Below are 12,322 nucleotides of genomic sequence, written 5' to 3' on the forward strand. Positions count from 1 at the left end.
TAATAAAATGTTATATTTAATTAATAAAAAGATATAAATAATTTTAAAATAAAATAATAATATTTAAGATTGTTAAATGAGAGTATAAATTAGATTTAATTAATAACAATATAGAAATGATTTTAAAATAAAATAATAATATTTAAGATTGCTAGAAGAGAGTATAAAAAAAATGAGAGTATAAAAAAAGTAACAAGGTTCTTTTTCTCATTTTCTAATAATCCCAATAATTTCACTGTTTTTCAAAATTCCCAGCTCTTCTAAACCACTGTGCACAAGAATGACGGCTTAACTTTTCTTTTCCTTTCACTTCCCAATTTCTTCTCTTCGAATTTTGGCGTCTTGCCAATTCGGAATACGTTGCTTCTTCTTGATACTCTCTGTTGTTGCCCTCTGATTCCGCCCTTTCTGCAATATTATCGGCATTGTCATTGTTGAAAAATTGATAACATGGTTAGTTTGCTTTTTCGTTTATTTCCTTTCGTACTTTTGTTTTCCACTTGGTTTTTCCATCTTTTTGTTTGTGGGTTCATATGTTTTTTATTACTGTGTCAGCTTTGAAAAATTGCTTGTGTGGATGTATAGTTTTGAATCCCCATGCTATATGGCTGTAAATATTTGTCTCATCCTGGGCTGGGTGGGCATAGCTGCAGCACTTGTTTTGGACAGTATGAGACTAATATTGGTGGTTGAATATATGCGAAATTGAAATTAGTCTTTATCTAGATTCTCGATATTTTGGTTCCTAAATTTTAAAGATGAACGAATATTGTTTTTTTAGTCCAACAATATTAACTTTTTTTTTTTACCTATGAGATGGTGTTTTGACATTTGAGTTGAAAAGAAATTAACATAGTTGGGTTTAAAATGATTATTTCTATTCATTTTTAAGGTTTGAAAACCAAAATATATCAAAATTTGGAACAGGAATTCCGATTTTGCGTCTAAGTAATAAAAACATATTTAACTCTTGGATATTTGAGTTGTTTTTAATAAAAAATGAGCAAGGAGGTTTGTGCTTTGGAGATTGTTGTTTTCCTTGCAAAACTGACCCTTCATAGCACTATGGTGGGTGTAGAGGAACACATTAAGAGTTTTAGTTTGGTAGCAACTGTTCTATTTGAAACATTTTTTAATTTGCCTGTTTGTGCCATGAAGCATTTTAAATTCGTTAGAATTTTCATAAATTCTGAATGCCGTTTCAGCCATGTCTTTAGTTGCATGGCAGATTAGTCAGGGAGGAGCAATTTGTTAGGAGAGTTGAAGGGTGTGTGATGTCTAGTTAGATGTTATATTTGGTTTGGCGTAGGATGAGTATATTTTCTTATTTGTGACGTGCTGAATTTTAGAACCGCTTGTTTATGATGTGTGAGCGGTTAGAAACATGTATAATGTTGGGTAATTAACATTGATAAGCCTGGACAGTGTTTTCTGTCTCGTGTGAAATAGTGAAGTGATTGTGCCACCACATGTTTTATTTTATGTAATTTATGGACCATAAATTTTTTCTAAAGTGATATATAAATAAACATGCTGGTAAATTTTACAGTGTCATTGTTGGGACCCTAATATGTCGATTGTGATAGTCTTTCAATTTTTAACTTTTTTTCTTGTTAAAACTGAATGTTTTTCAAAACTGAGTTTGGTCAAAAGTCCAATATGTTCTGTTTGATTATAGTGTGGTTGAGTTGTTGGATTGCTCAAATGGTTCAATGGCTTGATCCTGATTGCAAGCAACTCCAGATGATAGTGTAATTAGTGTGTTCAGTCTGGTTACTAAACCTGTGGTGACCTAAGAATGTTTGTGTCTCTTCTCTAACCTTCATAGTAGCAAATATCATAATTTCATACTTGAATGTTTATTTGCAGAATGGGAGGTTTCCAAATGGAAATAACTGGAATGATATATCATTTAGAGATTGCGGTCAGAGCCAGTTTAACTACTATGGTCAAGTTCCTCATCATGGTTGGGATTTCCACTATGGTGGTGGTACATACGTACCTCATAATGGTTGGGATTTGCGCTCTGCTGGTGGTACATATGTGCCTCATCATACCCCTGAACCAACTATGCCTGCTCTAGGACCATTACACCGGCCACAACCAAGGCTATATTGTAAAATTTGTGAGGTTAAGTTGTATAGTTACAAAAGTATGGAAGAACATAATCGTGGAAAGAAACATCAAGGAATGTTGAAGCGACGTGAGGAAACTGATAAACGAAGAATATCAAATGGGCAGATTCCAAATTCTCAAGTGGATTTAGCAGCTCAACCTAAGAGAATTCTGAAATCTGGGGAAAATGGATGCGCAGAAATAAAAGATATTTCTGAAGCTACTGTTGCCAAACACAAGAATCATGTGCGGAAAGATAAAGGGGTTACTCCGGAAGTTCCGGCTGAAGGGAAACCTAGGGATAACACTAGCACACAGGGTGGGGTTAAACGTGAAGTTCCAGCCCAAGGGAAACTCAGGGATAACACAAGTGCACAGAGTCATAATTTAAAGCATAAGATTGGTGGAGCCAAAACTGCTAAATACATGAAGACAAATGATGGAGAAAGAAGGCCCATGGAATCATCAAAACTTGATACCAATTCTCTGTCAGCTTCTGTAGAAGCTCCCATCCAAATACCTGCATTAGCACCACACCCACCTGTGACATCTCATGCAATGGCCCCATCACCTGTAGAAGGGACAAGTTTCAAATTTGTACATCAGCAGATCTTAGCTTTTCAAACACAAGTATTGGAAGGTAAAGAATATCATGAGATTCCAGATCCTACTGTAGAAACAAGAAATCATCCACATTCGTCTTCATATTCAAATATTAACACCCAACCTAAAGTTGTAACTTCTGATTCTGCAGCAAAAGTAATAAAACCATCAAAAATGGGATACTGTAAAATTTGTGAGGTTCAGCTATCACCCCATTTCAGAATGAAGGAATTGGAATTACATAAAAAAGGAAAGCGACATCAAAGAATGTTGAGACATCAAAGAGAGTTGAAACGACAACAGAGATTAGGGAGTCCAAAAAGTTCAAATGGGAAAATTTCAAATGTTCATAAGAATTTAGTAGTTCAATCTAAGAAAGTTCAGATAACTGAAATAAAACAGCACATGTTAAAAGATATGAGTTCTGAGGCTAGTATTTCGGAGCAGAAGAGTTACCTGCAGAAAGTTATGAGACTGACCTCAGAATTTGCTGCTAAAGGACCTGAAATGACACCTACAGATAACAGTGGTGATCAGAATCATGGTTTCATCAAAACAGGTAAACATATAATAAAGAACGATGGGGTAAGAAGACCCATGGAATCATCAAAAGTCAATATCAATTCCCAATTAAAATCTGTAGAATCTCCTGTACAAAACTCAATACCTGTTTTAGCAGCGCTGCCTGAGCCTGTGGCATCTCACATAATTGCACCAACACTTTTGTTGGAATCAAGTCTTGAGCCACAAATTCAACACATTTCATCATCGGAGGCACCTGTACTAGAGGGCAATGAGCATTATGAGATTGAAAATCGAAATGTAGAAGTGAGTGATCAACCACATGCCCCTGCAGATTCTAATATTAAAATCCTGACTGAAGATATGGGTTCTGATTTTTCCGCAATGGCAATAGTACCATCAGAAGGGTTTATGACATCTCAGGTATTTGCACCATCTCTGGATGTGACATCTAATTTTGAACCTCAAACTCAACATGTTTTACAGACATCTGTGTTAGAAAGCAAAGAACATCATGATATTCAGAATCTCGCTTTGAAAACAAATTATCAGCCAACAACATCAGCAAGATCAAGTTCTGAACTCCAAATTCAACATGTTTTACCTATTGAAACAGAATCTCAGTTATCAGAACGCACAACTGATTCTCAGAGCCAAAATTTTGTTGATGAGAAAAACAATCAGCTGGTGCCATCAGTTCTAGCAGAGTTCAGTTCTCCTTCACGTCTTCATGCTATCGGCCACTCTGCAGATGGATGTTCTAATCATGAACAAAAGATGGATATTATCACCCATCAGTCAGGGACCACTCAGCGTTCTCAGGTTTTTCTCATTTTCTATTTTATGTCAAAGGTGGTGTTAGTGAACTAAGTTTTGAGCATTACTATTACTGTAATATGCTTAACCTACCCATTATGATTAATTTAGACTTGTTGGATGATCAAATTTATAATTCGGGATAGGGGAGAGGGGGGCAGTGGTGGTGTTTCACATAAGACTAGACTAGACTGTGTAGTGCAAAACAGATCAAACAACATAGAGAATTTGTACTGCTTCACCCTAAACATTTGGGCTACTTCCAGTTCACAGTTCATTAGACTGTTGCTTCATAAAAACAATTTAAGTATAGATCTTATATCCATTGACAGAAACTTCTTCATAACTAATTGTATCTAGAAAATATTTTATCATTACAGCTTTGTTAGACACATATTAAGCAATTATAAAATCCTATAGACAAGATCCATTACACTTTCTACTGATCTTATTATACGGTGTATATAAGATTTTGTAAGGTCTAATGTAAACTTTAGCTGTCACAAAAACACATATTAGAGTGTTCAGATAGAATAAAGCACATAACACTTAGAATGTTTGTTATCATCAAAATCTATGGATGGTTTACTTGTGTTAGACCGTGTTGTTGTGTTTTAAGGATTAAACCTTTTAAGGTTTCAACTCTCATCTTCATAAATGACATAAATTACAAATCTTTTTATCATGTTCTTTATGAAGAATATTGAAGCATTAGATGTGGCAAGTTTTATGACTCTGATTATCATTTTGAGATAGTCTTTTCTGTTAACACAAAAACCTACTAGTTTCTGCTTGCATGCATTTTTGGACGAATGTGTTTCCTTTCAAATGTACATTTGCTTTTATAAAATATCATTGAAGTAAAATTCTGTACAAATTTTGTTGCAGTTGGCTGTTTGTCTTAAATGTGGCGATGTTGGCTTTCGAGAGACACTTGTCTTTTGCAAGAAGTGTCAGATTTACGCCATTCATAGGTACTTTTATGTCTATTTGCTTAAATGTACTTTTATCAATCTTTATCGTTGTGCTTGACTCAGATGCTAGGACTTCCGATCTGATGTGCCAGAGGGACATTCTTAAATTTTTTGTCAATAGTAAAGAGGGAGTATTCCCATTTTAGGTGCTGAATCCATAGAATATTCAAGTGATGCACATGCATGGTATTTGTATCTTGAACCTGTGTCAAAATGCATGTGGTATATTGTATGATACAATTGTATTAATACCATGAACTTCCTTTAAAGCCCCAAAAGCTTTTACTTTGTATGTACTGTGAAGTTATAGTTTTACGTTCTTAAAAGCATATATATTGACATTATACTCCTCAACTCCCTTTTCAGGTATTGTTTAGATGGGCCTGTGATTTTTACCGCTGATGTTAATTGGTTCTGTGATTGTGAGTCCGAGGTAGTAGATACATCTGCAAAAAATGTCTCTCTAAACACAGCAGATATTTCATCTCAAAATAGCAGAGAGAAAGTAAAGAACAAGCAAGGGCAACAAAATATTGAAGCTAAAACAATGGCGCTGTTATCTGACAATCACAGCTTGTCTCATCATAGGCCGTCTCAATGCAGTAACAACACTGAAAAGGAAGAGTTTGGGAAAGAGTGTCAACCAGCTCCAAAAGATGAAGCTAATAATACTGAGGGGTCTATGATTCTGACTGTTCCACATCCTATTGCAGATCCAGTCTGGAGGTAAGAAATTTGTTTTTTACTCTTTGAGAAGCGGATAGTTTTTCTAGCTTCTATGATGAACCGTTATCTAAAGTTAAATTTCTGGCAAATAGGGGAAGACTGTACCTCTCCTGCCCTGGTATTCATACCGTTCTTGGGCTTTTAGCCCATATGTCAACTTTAGCATGCTCCAAAGTTATGGAGGAGACAAAACTTTTTCCTGATGTGCTTTGCCCGGACTTGCTCTCAAGAACTGCGGTGTGGCCGAAGTCCTTCATGAATTGTGGTCCAAATGATGATAGCATTGCTCTTTATTTCTTTCCTGACACTGAAAGGTGATTTTAAAGATAAACTAACATGATCTCATTCTTCTCTCTTTAATTCAGTATTAACTATTAAATCTCTCATGGTTTTGCAGTGTTGAGAGGTCCTATGACAAGCTGGTTGATCACATGATGTCCGGTGACCTCGCCATAAGAGCTGTGGTTGAAAATGCAGATCTTCTAATTTTTCCTTCTGCATTACTCCCTATCCAATGCCGAAGTGAGTCATATTTATATTTCATATACCTCTTTTCAGTGGCATTGTCCAAATTTATGGTTCGTAAAACGAAATTGTATAGTGATTCTATTGAATTTCTTGTTTTACAGGATTTCAAGAAAAGTACTACTTGTGGGGGGTCTTTAGAGCAAAAAAAAACTTCACACAATACAAATGATGCAGTGTGTGGAGAGGTTACTAGTGGGCACAAGCCCTTGACTCTTCAGAAACAGAGTCAGCCAAAGACTTTGAGGACTTATCATTGATTCAGTGTCCATACCCATCGATTTATTGATGCGAATTAGTACATTTTGATAGTTAGTACCTGTTTCTTTGCTCTGTTTCATAGAACTGGTGTTTTAGATTTTAGTTATTAGCAGTTGGCCCATAACAAAATTATAAGGGCTCTGGGTATAAGTATTTTTGAATTTAGTATATAACTGTTTTTTTTTTTTTGCAATATTTTATAGTTTCAATTTTATTGCTATACGGTATAATTATCTGTTAAATTTATAAAATTTAATAGTTATTTTTAGGCTTAATTAATGTTTTAGTTTCCTAATTTATTGATTTGGTTCATTTTGGTCTCCTTATTATTTTTTGGTTCAATTTGATTATCTAATTCTTTAAAGAAGTTCAATTTGGTTATTGTCGTTCGGTTGATGTTAATATTGTCTTCGTACATGTCACGTGATGGTTGTGTCACGTGTTAATTTGAAAAATTTTAATTTTTTAAAAATTTTAAAATTTTAAATTTTTTTTAAATTAAAAAAAAGTGCCACATGGCAACTCATGATTGTGCCATGTGTCAAATTAATCATGGTTGTTTTCAATTTAGTTTCTCTATTTACAATTTTGATTCAATTTAGTTACCTAAGTTTTTAAAATGATTCAACATTGTCCTCTCTATTTACAATTTTGATTCAATTTAGTTACCTATTTTTTTAAAATGATACAACGTTGTCCTCTTTAGTTTGAGACCAAATTAGTAATTAAGTTTAATTACAATATATATATGTTAAAATAATTTTTAATATATTTATAGATCAAATTACCTCACTTAACTATTCAAATTATTATTCTTTTTACATGTGTAAAAGATTTTAAGGGTAAAAAAATTAAGTGAAAAATGTAAGAAATAAAATAACATGAGTATTTAGGGGGTGATTTGATGTATAAATGATAAAAAATTATTTTAACATAAATATATAAGTTGTAATTAAACTTAATTGTTAATTTGGTTTCAAATTGGATAGGACAAAATTGAATCATTTTAAAAATTTGGGGGATTGAATTGAATCAAAATTGTAAATAAAGGGATTAAATTGAAAACAATAAATGTTAGCTTGACCCATGGCATAATCTTGACTTACGTGAGTTTTTTTTAAATAAAAAAATAATAATAAAATCTCAAATTGACATGTGTCATAATCATAAAGTGACACGTGTTTAATTTAAAAAAATAAAAAATTTTGAAAAAAAAGTAAAAAAATAAGAAAATAAATTGAAATTTTCACAAAATAACATATGACATATACGAACACGATGTTAAAGTCAACTTAATGACAGGAATCAATTTGAACATTCTTAAAGAATTAGAAGATTAAATTGAACATTCTTAAAGAATTAGAAGATCAAATTGAACAAAAAAATAAGAAGTAACCAAAATGAACCATACCAACAAGTTAGGGACCAAAATATTAATTAAGTCTTATTTTTATCTGTTTTTTATAAAATTGTCTATCTCCTCTATTTTTTTTCCTATTCATCAATATATATTTACTTATCTTCATTCATTTTCTTTTGTTTTTAAAATATATAAATTTATTTTGTATATTAACTTAATAATATTACAATATTATTACTTACTAATATAATATTATTCATATTTAAAAAATCGTATATACATGTGCTATGCATGTTTATAAAAAGGTGTACACACAACTTATGTTTACGTTGGTATATATAATAAAAATTATAGAATCAATTTAATTTTAAATAGCAAGCATTATTATAGTTTAAAAAGGCGTCTTATAATTATTACCTCATCAATTCATATAATCTTTCATTATTAATACTCGTTAATAGCAGCAGACAAGATAAAATGCAACAAATTATGGTAAAAAAATATTACTTCCACCATTTTGAGATGCAAAATCATTTTAATAATAAAACTAACATGTGGATATTTTCTTACAATATCTTAACTTTGTGTCTGTGTTTGGATGAAGTATTTCAATAATGCTAAGAAATTGAAATGCATTGTATTTGAATTGTTTGCAATTAAATTTCCTTCATTTTTTAAATAACTTGTTTGGATGAATAAATTAAAATATCTTACATTTTAATTTCTTGTTTGGATAAACAATTGAATTTCTTATGAGATAAAATTTTATTTTAACAATATTTATTTTAAGCTTAATTATGTTTTGAATTTATGATAAAACATGGCACAATCATGAGTTGAGGACTCAGGTAGGCCGGGTCAACCCGACTACCTAGCCGAGCTGGTAAGTCTGCGTCGTCAGCTCGCCCAACATGTGTGGATTGTTGGGCTCGCCCTGTTGTTTGGGTCGTCTGGCTCGTTGGGCTTGTCTTAGTCGTCAAGCTCGTCCGGTTCGTCTTGGTCATCGTGATTGTCCAGCCCATCATGGTCGTCGTGTTCGTTCGGCCCGTCTTGGTCAACGGGCTCGTTCGGCTCTTCTTGGTCGTCGAGCTCGTTCGGCTATTCTTGGGCATCGGTCCGTTTGGCCGAGCTTGGTCATTGAGCTCATCCAACATGTTTTGGTCGTCAGGCCTGTCCAATCTGTCTTGCTTGTTAGGCTCGTCCAGCCCGTCATGATCATCGGGTACATCTTGGTCGCCGAGCCCATCTCTGTCGTCAGGACCATCATGGTTGTCGGATACGTCTTGGTCCTCGGACCCATCTTGGTTGTTGGACCCGTTTGACCCGTCTTGGTTGTTTGGCCCGTTTTGGTCTTCGGGCTTTTTCGACCTATCTTGGTCATCAGGCCCGTCCAGCTTATCTTGGTCGTCGTACCCGACTGGCCCTAGAGATGTCAAAATGAGTTTCAACCCGTGAGCCAACCCGGCTCACCACGGGTTCGAGCCGGGTTGGGTTGAGAAAAATTCAACTTTTTCAAAAGTGGATTGAACTCAACCCGGCTCACTTAACCCACGGGTTAAACGGGTTCGAGCCGAGTTGAAGGTGGGTTGGCTCACTTAACCCACCAACATTTTTTTACAAATTTTTTTAATTTTTTTTAATTTTTTTAATAATTATTTACTACTCCTATTATAGTTGTTTACAATTTCATATTTTTAAATGCTAGAATGTTGCTTAATTTTATTTGAATAGTTTGAATGTTTAATTAATTTGATTGTCAAGTTATATATGTTGATACTTTAATCTTTAACTATAATCTTTATAGTAAATTACTCAAATAACCGTCTTATAAACATTTTTTTCTAAATTAGCATGAAAAAAATGTATAGTTTTTTTATTTATATTTTGTTGAATAGCATGACAGAAAATTTGTAATACTAGTCATGCTTTCTTAGACTATATGGATACTTTCTTGGAAATAATTCTTCATATATTGGTTGTGAGCATGATCAAAATATTGGTTCTTGATTTTACTATGATTGTCATCTTATGGGTTACTTAAAAATTTATTTAAATATTTAAATACTAATAAATAAATAAATAATTTTTTTAGGTGGGTTGGTGAGCCAACCCACTTAACCCACCAACCCGTGGTGGGTTGAGCCGGGTTACAAAATTTCTGGCTCACCATAAAGTGAGCCGGGTTGGGTTCACTCATTTTCAACCCAGCTCGTGGTAAGCCAACCTGTGTGAGCCGAGTTGGCTCACTTTGACATGTCTAACTGGCCCGTCTCGGTCGTTGGATTCGTCTTGTCCTTCGTGCCTGTTCGGCCTGTCTTGGTCACTAGGCCTATTCGACCCTTCTTGGTCGTCAGGCCCGTTCTTTTGATCTTGATCGTTGGCCCCGTCCGACACGTCTTGGTTGTTCGGCCCATCCAGTTCGTCTTGGTTGTGATCCCTGTCTAGGTCTTCGGGTCCGTCTAACACGTCCTGATCATCGGGGTTGACCGTCTCGTCTTGGTCATTAACTCCATCCGGCTCTTCTTGGTCGTCGGACCCGTCCTTGTCGTCAGGTCCGTTTGGCTCGTCTTGGTTGTCGAGTCGGTCTTGGCCGTCAGGTCGGTCTTGGTCATCAAGCCCGTCTTGGTCATCGAGCCTGTCATGGTCCTCAAGCATGGTGTGATCATTAGGCCCGTCTTGGTCGTTGGTCTCGTCCGACCTGTCTTGGTTGTCAGGTCCGTCTTGGTCGTCAGGCCCGTCTTGGTCGTTGGTCCCGTCTGACCCGTCTTGGTTGTCGGGTTCGTCTTGGTCTTCAGGATCATCCGACTTGTCTTGGTCGTCAGGTTGGTCGAGCCCGTCCGACTCGTCTTAGTGGTCAGGCCTGTCTTGGTTGTCGGGTCTGTCTGGCTCGACCTTTGTGGGTCGTCGGGCCTGCCCGAGCCGTTTGTGTCATTGTGCATGTCCGACCTGTTTGGGTCGTCGGGCCCACCCTGCTCGTTTGGCTCGTCGAGTCGTCGACCCACCACTTATGGACTGGGTCAAATTGACAACTCTACCATAGATGTAGAGAGTGTGAGGTTGAGTTAGAAAATTTTCAAATTCCACCTATTTTGATGATATTTGAATTTTTATTAATTTAACCAATTAAAATACTTCAACAAAATACTTACATTTTAAATAATTTTTAATTTCTCTATCTAAACAAAGAATTTTATTATAAAAAATTTAAATACTTAAAAAAAATAATTGCTTTGTTAAATATCTCTATCCAAACATACTATAAGATATAAATTTGTTAAATAATTCAACATTCTGTGACGTTGATGACCTTACGATTTTATTAATTTCAATTTTGAAAATTTTCTTTCAGCTTATGCTCTTGTCACGTTTAACAATAATCTGTAAGGAATTAATGCATTTGGATAATAACTTACATTTTTGTCAGACTCAAGAATTTTTATGGCTGATATTAAGTTAGTACACCAAGTTGTTCGCACAGAAAATGAATCTTCTAAATCAAAATATATGAATGACTTTGACTTTGAATAAAAAAATTTAAAATTAATTTAAAATATCTTTAATTGCTCAAATATTTGTTTCATCAAATTGCTTATATTTTCATCAAATTATTATTACTTTTCCTATTAAAGTGACATTTTGTTGGAAAGACAGAGTCTACATTCATATTAAGTACGGAGGATCTTTAGCCAATATTCTAAGAGTGTTAAAATTTTATTATTATAATAATTAAATTAAATATAATTTTTTTTATAATTTAACTATAATTAATTTTCATTTAAAATGATTAAGTTTAAAACACTAATCAAATAAAAAATATTTAAATTAAACCAATAATTATTTAAAAGATAATATTAATAAAATAATTAATTTTATTTAAAAAATATTTAAAAGACAAAATAAAAAATAAATATGGACAACAACAAAAAACTTTTCCTTATATAGATATAAATGTCTAAAAATTTATTAAAATATAAAATATATTAAAAATTATATATCAAATATATAAATGTAAAAGAAAAAAATTGGAGGACCATGAGGACAATATTTATACCAAATATGAAACCTTAACTTCTACATATTTTAAAAACCAATACTACACTTTCCATTTGATTTATGTTAGTGTTAATTCAGATATACTTAAATTGTATTTATTAGGCACTGTGTTATTAGAAAATAGGATGTCATCCTAAATAAGCATATCAAACGAAAACTAAAACCTTTTCGATTACAATAACTAAATTCTTAGTCATGAATAGTAAAATTAATGAGATTCTATTATTTGTTTAGACTAATGTTCCACCTGTTATTGAATTATTTATTAATGTGTAATTTATGTTTGATATATATATATATATATATATATATATATATATATATATATATATATATATTTTGACTTGAGATAATATATTAAAAGTGA

General features: G+C 33.5%; 1 pseudogene across 1 annotated transcript; it reads left to right on the plus strand.

Moving 5' to 3' along the window:
- Positions 1-231: 231 nt before the first annotated feature.
- Positions 232-6,772, plus strand: LOC114180227 (uncharacterized; annotated as a pseudogene). The gene is made up of 7 exons (XR_014994265.1): positions 232-453; positions 1,870-4,062; positions 4,945-5,030; positions 5,397-5,756; positions 5,849-6,070; positions 6,154-6,278; positions 6,386-6,772. The product of XR_014994265.1 is annotated as an uncharacterized LOC114180227 (transcript).
- Positions 6,773-12,322: the final 5,550 nt, after the last annotated feature.

This window comes from Vigna unguiculata, chromosome 4 (genome assembly GCF_037176805.1).
Source record: "Vigna unguiculata cultivar grain cowpea cultivar isolate G323 ecotype 2 chromosome 4, ASM3717680v1, whole genome shotgun sequence".
NCBI lineage: Eukaryota > Viridiplantae > Streptophyta > Magnoliopsida > Fabales > Fabaceae > Vigna > Vigna unguiculata.